This window comes from Lithobates pipiens, unplaced genomic scaffold, assembly GCF_037356315.1.
Source record: "Lithobates pipiens isolate NorthernLeopardFrog02 unplaced genomic scaffold, aLitPip1_a1.2 Scaffold_8, whole genome shotgun sequence".
Lineage (NCBI taxonomy): Eukaryota > Metazoa > Chordata > Amphibia > Anura > Ranidae > Lithobates > Lithobates pipiens.
In genome coordinates, this window is record NW_027507903.1 from 31,284,163 (window position 1) to 31,293,119 (window position 8,957).

Sequence of the window (8,957 nt, forward strand, 5' to 3'; positions counted from 1 at the left end):
ACACCCTAGACAGGAAGTTCAATCCCCCATATAACCCCTCCACTTACTGGGAGTACCTCAGTTTTTCCGCCAGTGTCTTAGGTGTTGGTCACGAGTAAAGGTGTGCTGTGCTGAGCTCCACTGGAATATCCTACACTGGGGCAAGCCGTGCAACCGGATCCATTCAAAGTGTCTTTTCCAGGCCGAATTGGATGCTACCCGGGCCTCGGGTCCGAAGAAACAAGGTTTTACCTGTAACCCCTGAAGAGTTGGTATACCCCAACGAAACGCGGCGGGCTTACATAGATGCATGATGTCCATACAGATGATTTTATGTCTCTTATTTTGTTTTACTCTAGACTTTCCAATATCAATAAAAATCAAAAAACTGGAGGTGTCATAGGTACTTCACTTTCTTTTAAAGCCAACATCCCAAAAACGTAGAGGTTCTACCAAAAAGCAAATCCCCTCAAAATGGCAGGACTTTTCAGGCATAGACTGCGAGACTTACAACGTACATATAAAATCATACAATCACTTTATTATAACAATTTATCAAAAAGTATACACATAATAAAAAAGATACACAAATGTATTTTCAGGTATGCAACCTAGTTACATCCAAACTTGTTCAAAAATGAAAACAATTCTTTTCAATGTATATACAGGTGTGACATATCTATAACATAATCACATATGCACAACCAACTGAATCAATAATCTGCATATGATATGTCCTACGTGTTATGTAGTTTTCTCCTTCCTCAGGCATCCATCATTTATGCAGGTCTATGTTATTCGAAGTTTTGATCTACAATGATAAATAAGAACACGTGTACATGTATATAGACCTTGTTGGCGTACGAGAGAGAAAAAAATAAAAAAAGGGGGAAGGGAGGAAAAAGGGGATTATGTACCTAATCATACTCACATGCATAGAAGTATGTTCCAAATAAGGTCATAGCATGACCAATTAATGTGAACCTTCAAACCAATTTGGTTGTACAAGTAGCAAAGACAGAGAGGCAGAACGCACAGAAGGGCAGAGTTAGGGACGAAGACGACACCTTCTCCCCTCTCTCCTAGCCCAATACACTGTGTGGAGCGATGAAAGATGTGTTTAAGGGTCCCCCAAAGACACGAACCGGGACCACGTAGATAGGCAGCTGGAATCTATAAGGGAGGGGGGGAAGAAAACTTGTGCAGCAAGATAAGGGATTTTTTTTACAAACCCTGAAGAGTTGGTATAACCCAACGAAACGTGTCTGGCTTACATAGATGCATGATGTCCATAAAGATGATTTTATGTCTCTTTTTATTTTTATTTTACTCTAGACTTTCCAACATCATTCTGCCCTTCCAGTGGCCCATGTTGTGCAGGACTTGTTTTTACTTTATGATATGCCAAGTACCATGGCGTCAATATTTATATGTGTTTTTAAGCATGCCCAGCGTGTATGCGATTCTGTGCATGCATTTTTGTGTTATACATGATCTCACACAGTATAATAAAATGTTCTTTGCTAAGACTGCTTTTTGATATACATCTCTCATTTCAAAACTCCCCTTTTTTGTCGGCACCCACAAAAGCAACACTGTGTTTCAGCTCAAGAAAGCCCAAGTAACCTCTAGAGCAGCCATTCTCAACCAGGGTTGGCTAGGGGTTCCTTGAGCTGTGGCTAAGCTCCTATCTGATGGTGCCTGCATATCTCCAGGTTGCACACCACCTGGTAGAGCCAGTGGTATGACTGCAAGGCTGCTGTAAGGGCAGCCTTCGAACACCACCAATGTAAGGCGGCATTTTCCCAGTGACCCCTAATGGACTAATCTTACCAGGGGTTCTCTGAGATTTTCTATCTCAAGATTTGTTCCGGGATAAAAAGGTTGAGAATAGCTAATCTAAGGAAAACCCTGCTTGTGAATGCTTGCACTTGATTGCAATACTATAGTGCTACCGTATAGTCAACCTGTGGAAAATCTCATTGCTACACGTGTTCTTTACATTCCGGGTGACCTGGCCCTTGCTTGACCCAGAGGGAAGTCCTCTTCTGAGGGACCCAAAACAGATCATTTTACAAAGGCTCACCCAAAGTCCTTAACATGATTGCTGTTTGTGGTCTAGCCCAATGCCTAATGCCTTTGATCATACAGGTTTTTTTTCTCAGGCATTTTTGCCCCCTTTTATTTTCACCTGGTGACCCTGTAACATATCCTGTCCTAGAGTGACAATGCTTAACTCAATGTACTATATCCATGGAGAAGCCATGTTGTCAGTCTAATGCCCCATACACACTATCAGATTTTCTGCTGATTTTTTTTTCCTTTAGATTTACCAAAACCATGTAGTAGAAGGGCCTGCCTGATTGTATACAAATTGAAACTCCTAAGGTTTGACCTCATATTATATGGTTTTATTTTTTATCTGTGTTGCAACCCGCCGTTTCACACAGGCAAAACCGCCCTGCAACACAGCAAAGCCGGACCATCAGCACACTTTAAAGCCGCCCCGCAACAGCGAGGCACAATGTGAGAACTACGCCCCCCCCCCGCTATTTGTATAGGCTTCAATTGTGGCCCTAAAATGGTATCTCCCATCAAGGGATGCCTCCTATGATGTGCGCTTGCGTCCTGGACACGTCACTCCAGCTGATTGGCATATCAGCTGAAGTGCCGCTCCGTCCTGCGCATGCATGGGCTTCTCGACAGAACACTGGCAGCAGGAAATGTGGATAGGGGGCAGTAATCACACTGTGTGTGTGTACACTCCAATGTCATCTAAGAGCGATCCTGTCTAATGTGCTGGAGGGGCGCTGTAGTGACAGGAGAGGATGAGGAGGGGAAGGTCACAGGGAAATTGTACACAATGAAGGGGGGGGGTAATAGTTTGTACTTTGGATGTTTGTGGAGAAGGGGGATGGGCATTTATCTGGTACTGAGAAGTGTAATCAGGATGGGGGGTGTATTTGCTAGAAGGAGGAATGGGGAGGAATATGAGCTAGGACAGTTTTGGGGGGTTTGAGCCGTGACAGGGAATGTTTTCTCTAAGGGTGTGGGAATTTGTGCTTTGGGAGATTTGGGTGGGGAGGAAGAATTTGCTCCCAGGAAAAGGGTAATTTGGATGGGGTTGGGGATTTGGGGGGGGGGTTTATGCTGGGATAGGGAATTGGGGGGAGTAGAGTTCTGCTAGGAGGGGGGATTGGGGTGGGATGTGAGTTGGGGGCTACTAATAACTGTGTAGTGGATACTCCAACTTTGAATTAGATGTAATGTTGAAAAGTGACCCGTTGCTGCAGGCACCTTATCGGTATCTAATATGATTGGTATATATATGGAATGGCGGGGCTGCGCTGCTGTAGTGATTGCCAAATTAATTTATGCAACAAAGCTAACATGACATTGATGTGCAAGGATGTAAATAATGGCGATTTAAATAATGTGACATTGAGCAAATAAATATCGAAAACGTGAGAATTCATATAATAATACAATCCATGCCACTTTAGGTGCTGATAACAGTGCAATAAATATTTGAAAAAGAAGGGGCAAATACCGCAAATGAATCTATAAAATACGGAGGCATTCATCTGTCAATGTGCAGCGATTGCTATGAAGACAGCAGAATATTAATAGTGATTTATAAACATAAGACTCCAAAGTAAAGAGGGAGATGGAAAATCTGAAGCTACTTTCACACTGGAGGCGTTTTTCAGGGGCTAACGGGTTAAAAAATAGCGCCTGTAAATGGCCTGAACCCCCCCCCCCCCAGTATGAGAGCCCCGAGTGCTTTCACTCCAGGGTGGTGCGCTGGCGGGACTGGAAAGAAAGTCCTGCAAGCGGCATCTTTGTGGCGTTGTGGGAGTGGTGAATACATCGCTCCTAAAACGCGCCTACCATTGAAATCAATGGCCAGCGCTGCCGATGCACCTGCAAAGCGTTTCGGCAGTGGCGCCTTTAACCCTTTTCTGGCCGCTAGTGTGGGTTGAAAGGGCCACTAAAATGACGGTAAAGCGCAGCTTTACTGCCGACAACCCCCCCGCCCCCACCAAAATAATAGTGTGTCCCTTTAGTGTTTGTAGAAGGGATGGGGGGGATTTGTGGTGGGAGGAGGGCCGGTCAGGTGGGGGGAAGGAGCCACTCTAATGTAAGAAGTTGGGAACCCCTGTCCTGCAGGGTGTGGGGGGGCCCCCTGTCATGCATGGTGTCGGGGCTCCTGTCATGCAGTGTATTGGGGCCCCTGTCCTGCACGGTGTCGGGGCCCGTCATGTAGTGTGTGGGGGCCCCTGTCATGTAGTGTATCGGGGTGTTGGGGCCCGTCATGCAGTGTATCAAAGCCCCTGTCATGCAGGGTGTGGGGGGGGGCCTGTCATGCAGGGTGTAGGGGGCCCCTGTCCTGCAGGGTGTTGGGGTCCGTCATGCAGTGTATCAGGGCCCCTGTCATGCAGGGTATCAGGGGGGCCGCTGTCCTGCAGGGTGTCATGTAGGGTGTGGGGGGTCCCTGTCATGTAGTCTATCGGGGGCCCCTGTCCTGCAGGGTGTTGGGGCCCGTCATGCAGTGTATCAGGGCCCCTGTCATGTAGGGTGTGGGGGGCCCCTGTCATGTACTATATCGGGGTCCCTGTCATGTAGTATATCGGGGCTCCTGTCATGCAGGGTGTGGGTTACCCCTGTCATGTAGGGTGAGGGTGGCCCCTGTCATGTAGTGTATCGGGGTGTTGGGGCCCGTCATGCAGTGTATCAAAGCCCCTGTCATGCAGGGTGTGGGGGGGGCCTGTCATGCAGGGTGTAGGGGGCCCCTGTCCTGCAGGGTGTTGGGGTCCGTCATGCAGTGTATCAGGGCCCCTGTCATGCAGGGTATCAGGGGGGCCGCTGTCCTGCAGGGTGTCATGTAGGGTGTGGGGGGTCCCTGTCATGTAGTCTATCGGGGGCCCCTGTCCTGCAGGGTGTTGGGGCCCGTCATGCAGTGTATCAGGGCCCCTGTCATGTAGGGTGTGGGGGGCCCCTGTCATGTACTATATCGGGGCTCCTGTCATGCAGGGTGTGGGTTACCCCTGTCATGTAGGGTGAGGGTGGCCCCTGTCATGCAGTGTATCGGGCTCCCTGCCATGCAGGGTGTGGGGGCCCCCTGTCGTGTAGTGTATCGGGGGCCCCTGTCATGTAGGGTGGGGACCCCTGTCATGTAGGGCGTGGGGGCCCCTGTCATGTAGTATATCGGGGTCCCTGTCATGTAGGGTGTGGGTGGCCCCTGTCATGAAGGGTATCGGGGGGCCCCTGTCCTGCAGGGTGTCATGTAGGGTGTGGGTGCTCCCTGTCATGCAGGGTGTGGAGGGCCCCTGTCATGTAGTATATCGGGGCCCGTCCTGCAGGGTGTCAGGCCCCTGTCATGTAGTATATCGGGGCCCCTGTCATGCAGGGTGTTGGGGCCCCTGTCATTTAGTGTATCGGGTCCCCTGCCATGCAGGGTGTGGGGGCCCCCTGTCATGCAGTGTATCGGGGGCCCCTGTCATGTAGGGTTTGGGGGGTCCCTGTCATGTAATGTATCGGGGCCCCTGTCATGCAGGGTGTTGGGGCCCCTGTCATTTAGTGTATTGGGTCCCCTGTCATGCAGGGTGTGGGGGCCCCCTGTCGTGCAGTGTATCGGGGGCCCGTCATGTAGGGTTTGGGGGGTCCCTGTCATGTAGTGTATCAGGGGTCCCTGTCATGCAGGGTGTGGGGGGCCCCTGTCCTGCAAAGTGTTGGGGCCCATCATGCAGTGTATCGGGGCCCCTGCCATGCAGGGGGGGGCCCTGTCCTGTAGGGTGTCGATTGCCCCTGTCATGCAGGGTGTGGGGGCCCCTGTCGTGCAGTGTATCGAGGGCCCCTGTCGTGCAGGGTGTGGGGGGCCCCTGTCATGTAGGCTGTGGGGGGGCCCTGTCATGCAGGGTGTCGGGCCCCTGTCATGTAGTATATCGGGGCCCCTGTCATGCAGGGTGTGGGGGGCCCCTGTCGTGCAGGGTGTTGGGGGCCCCTGTCATGTAGTGTATTGGGGGGCCCTGTCATCTAGGGTGTGGGGGCCCCTGTCATGTAGTGTATTGGGGGGCCCTGTCATCTAGGGTGTGGGGGCCCCTGTCATGTAGTGTATTGGGGGGCCCTGTCATCTAGGGTGTGGGGGCCCCTGTCCTGCAGGGTTTCGGGCCCCTGTCATGTAGTATATCGGGGCCCCTGTCGTGCAGTGTGTGGGGGGGCCCCTGTCATGTAGTGTATCAGGGCGGGACCCCTGTCCTGCAGTGTATCGGGGAGGGGGCCCCTGTCCTGCAGTGTATCGGGGAGGGGGCCCCTGTCCTGCAGTGTATCGGGGAGGGGGCCCCTGTCCTGCAGTGTATCGGGGAGGGGGCCCCTGTCCTGCAGTGTATCGGGGAGGGGGTCCCGTCATGTAGCGTATCGGGCGGGGCCCCTGGGATCAGCTCTGCTCCTCAGTTTGGACGGTGATTTCTGTTCCCTCAGAGCAGAAAGGAGGATAGGAAACACTGACAGATCATTACACAAGCCGGTCCCGCCCACACATCCCGACACTGGACCCGCCCCCCTGGTCAGCTGACATCACTCCTAATCACACTTACTAGTTCTCCGATAGAGGTGCGATGAAGAAACTGGGGTGTAGTCTCCGATTTTACCACCTCTCCGGTCTCACTCCCTCCTCCAGAAACCACCTACAAAATGGCGCCGCTCGGCCTGGGCGCGCTAACCGCCCGCTCTCTCCAGCCAATCAGATGCCGCTGCGTGACTCACGCTCTGGCTGATATCTCCGCTGTACGGAGACAGCTAGCTGCAGAGAGGACTCAGCTTTATTCTCCCTCCAGCCTGCAGGGGGCAATAGAGCGCCGTTGTGTAGTGAGGGAAGGCTGCCCGTTCTTCCCCTCCTCTATGCCCTTCTCACATAACTGCAGGGAGGAAGGAAACGACGATTCACAGTGTCTGGAAGTGCAGGGGGGTCTGTGCTGATTGATTATCAGTGCAGCCCCACCAAGAAAGCCCACACTGGACCACCAGGGATTGTCACCACCAGGTATACCACCCTAGACCACCAGGGATGCCAATCAATGCCCACAATGGGCATCACCGATTGGCAGCTATTATTTTTTGGCACCTTTTCAGTGTTTGACGGGGCAGCCCCATCAGTGCCACCTATCAGTGCCCATCGTGCCTCCTATGTATACCCATCAGTGCTGCATATTAGTGTCCATCGTCAGTGCCACCTTATCAGAGCTTGTCGGTGCTGCCCCATCTGTGCCCTCTTTCAGTGACACCTATGTATACCCATCAGTGTCACCTATCGGTGCCACCTTATCAGTGCTTGTCAGTGCAGCCCCATCTGTGCCGCATGTCAGTGCCCATCCATTGCGCCTTTCAGTGCCACCTATGTAAACCCATCAGTGCTGCATATCAGTGCCACATATTAGTGCCCATCATCAGTGCCACCTCATTGGTGCCCATCAGTGCCACCTTATTAGTGCCCATTAGTGCAGCCCCATCAGTGCCCACCAGTGAAGGAGAAAACATACTTGTTTCCAATGTTTTTTCTTTCAAAGTTTTCAGGTTTTTTTTAATTTTTTTTGTTTAGCAGAAAATAAAAACCGCAGAGGTGATCAATTAACACCAAAATAAATCTCTATTTGTGGGAACAAAATGATAACAATGTGGTTTGTGTACAGTGTAGCATGACCGCGCAATTGTCATTCACAATGTGACAGCGCTGAAAGCTGAAAATAGGTCTGGGCAGGAAGGTGTATAAGTTGCTCGGTATTGAAGTGGTTAATATTAAAAACCTGAGTATTACTTCACATTTGTCCTCCTCCACAGTGTCACCATTTTTCCCCATAACCTCCCCTCCCCCCACTAAACTCATGTATATGTCCATATATCTTCTATCCAGTGTCCAGACAATCTGATGCGGCTTTTGACGTTTAAAAAAAAAAATTTTCTTTACAATTTTGTTAAACACTTTTTAAAATATTTCACAGTGCTTCTGGGGAAGGGATGGGGGGTATGGGGCAGTGGATGGTGTCAGTAGCACACAGCGGGCTGGAGGAGGAGAACACGGGGGCGGGGGGAATGGGGGTGGGTTTGAGGTGCCGCGGGGGGATAGTTGTTTGCCACCCCCCCAAACAAAAAACCACCAACCGCCACTGGAGTGTATGGTTGTGGATGCTATGTGCAGAGAGTTTGGAGGTGGGTAGTATGTGCAGGAGAGGAGTGCGGAGAGTATGGAGGTGGGTAGTATGTGCGGGAGAGGAGTGCTGAGTGTATGGAGGGGGGTAGTATGTGCGGGAGAGGAGTGCTGAGTGTATGGAGGTGGGTAGTATGTGCGGGAGAGGAGTGCTGAGTGTATAGAGGTGGGTAGTATGTGCGGGAGAGGAGTGGTGAGTGTATGGAGGTGGGTAGTATGTGCGGGAGAGGAGTGCTGAGTGTATGGAGGTGGGTAGTATGTGCGGGAGAGGAGTGTATGGAGGTGGGTAGTATGTGCAGGAGAGGAGTGCAGAGTGTATGGAGGTGGGTAGTATGTGCGGGAGAGGAGTGCATGGAGGTGGGTAGTATGTGCGGGAGACGAGTGCATGGAGGTGGGTAGTATGTGCGGGAGACGAGTGCATGGAGGTGGGTAGTATGTGCGGGAGACGAGTGCATGGAGGTGGGTAGTATGTGCGGGAGACGAGTGCATGGAGGTGGGTAGTATGTGCGGGAGACGAGTGCATGGAGGTGGGTAGTATGTGCGGGAGACGAGTGCATGGAGGTGGGTAGTATGTGCAGGAGACGAGTGCATGGAGGTGGGTAGTATGTGCGGGAGACGAGTGCATGGAGGTGGGTAGTATGTACGGGAGACGAGTGCAGAGTGTATGGAGGTGGGTAGTATTTGCGGGAGAGGAGTGCGTGGAGGTGGGTAGTATGAGCGGGAGAGGAGTGCGTGGAGGTGGGTAGTATGTGCGGGAGACGAGTGCATGGAGGTG

The 8,957-nt window shown here is 51.6% G+C and overlaps 1 long non-coding RNA gene across 1 annotated transcript; it reads right to left on the reverse strand.

Moving 5' to 3' along the window:
• Nucleotides 1–500: 500 nt before the first annotated feature.
• On the reverse strand, nucleotides 501–6,687 carry LOC143964299 (uncharacterized). The gene is made up of 3 exons (XR_013271116.1): nucleotides 6,576–6,687; nucleotides 911–1,152; nucleotides 501–790 (listed from the first exon to the last, which is right to left on the reverse strand). It is a non-coding gene; the product is annotated as an uncharacterized LOC143964299 (long non-coding RNA).
• Nucleotides 6,688–8,957: the final 2,270 nt, after the last annotated feature.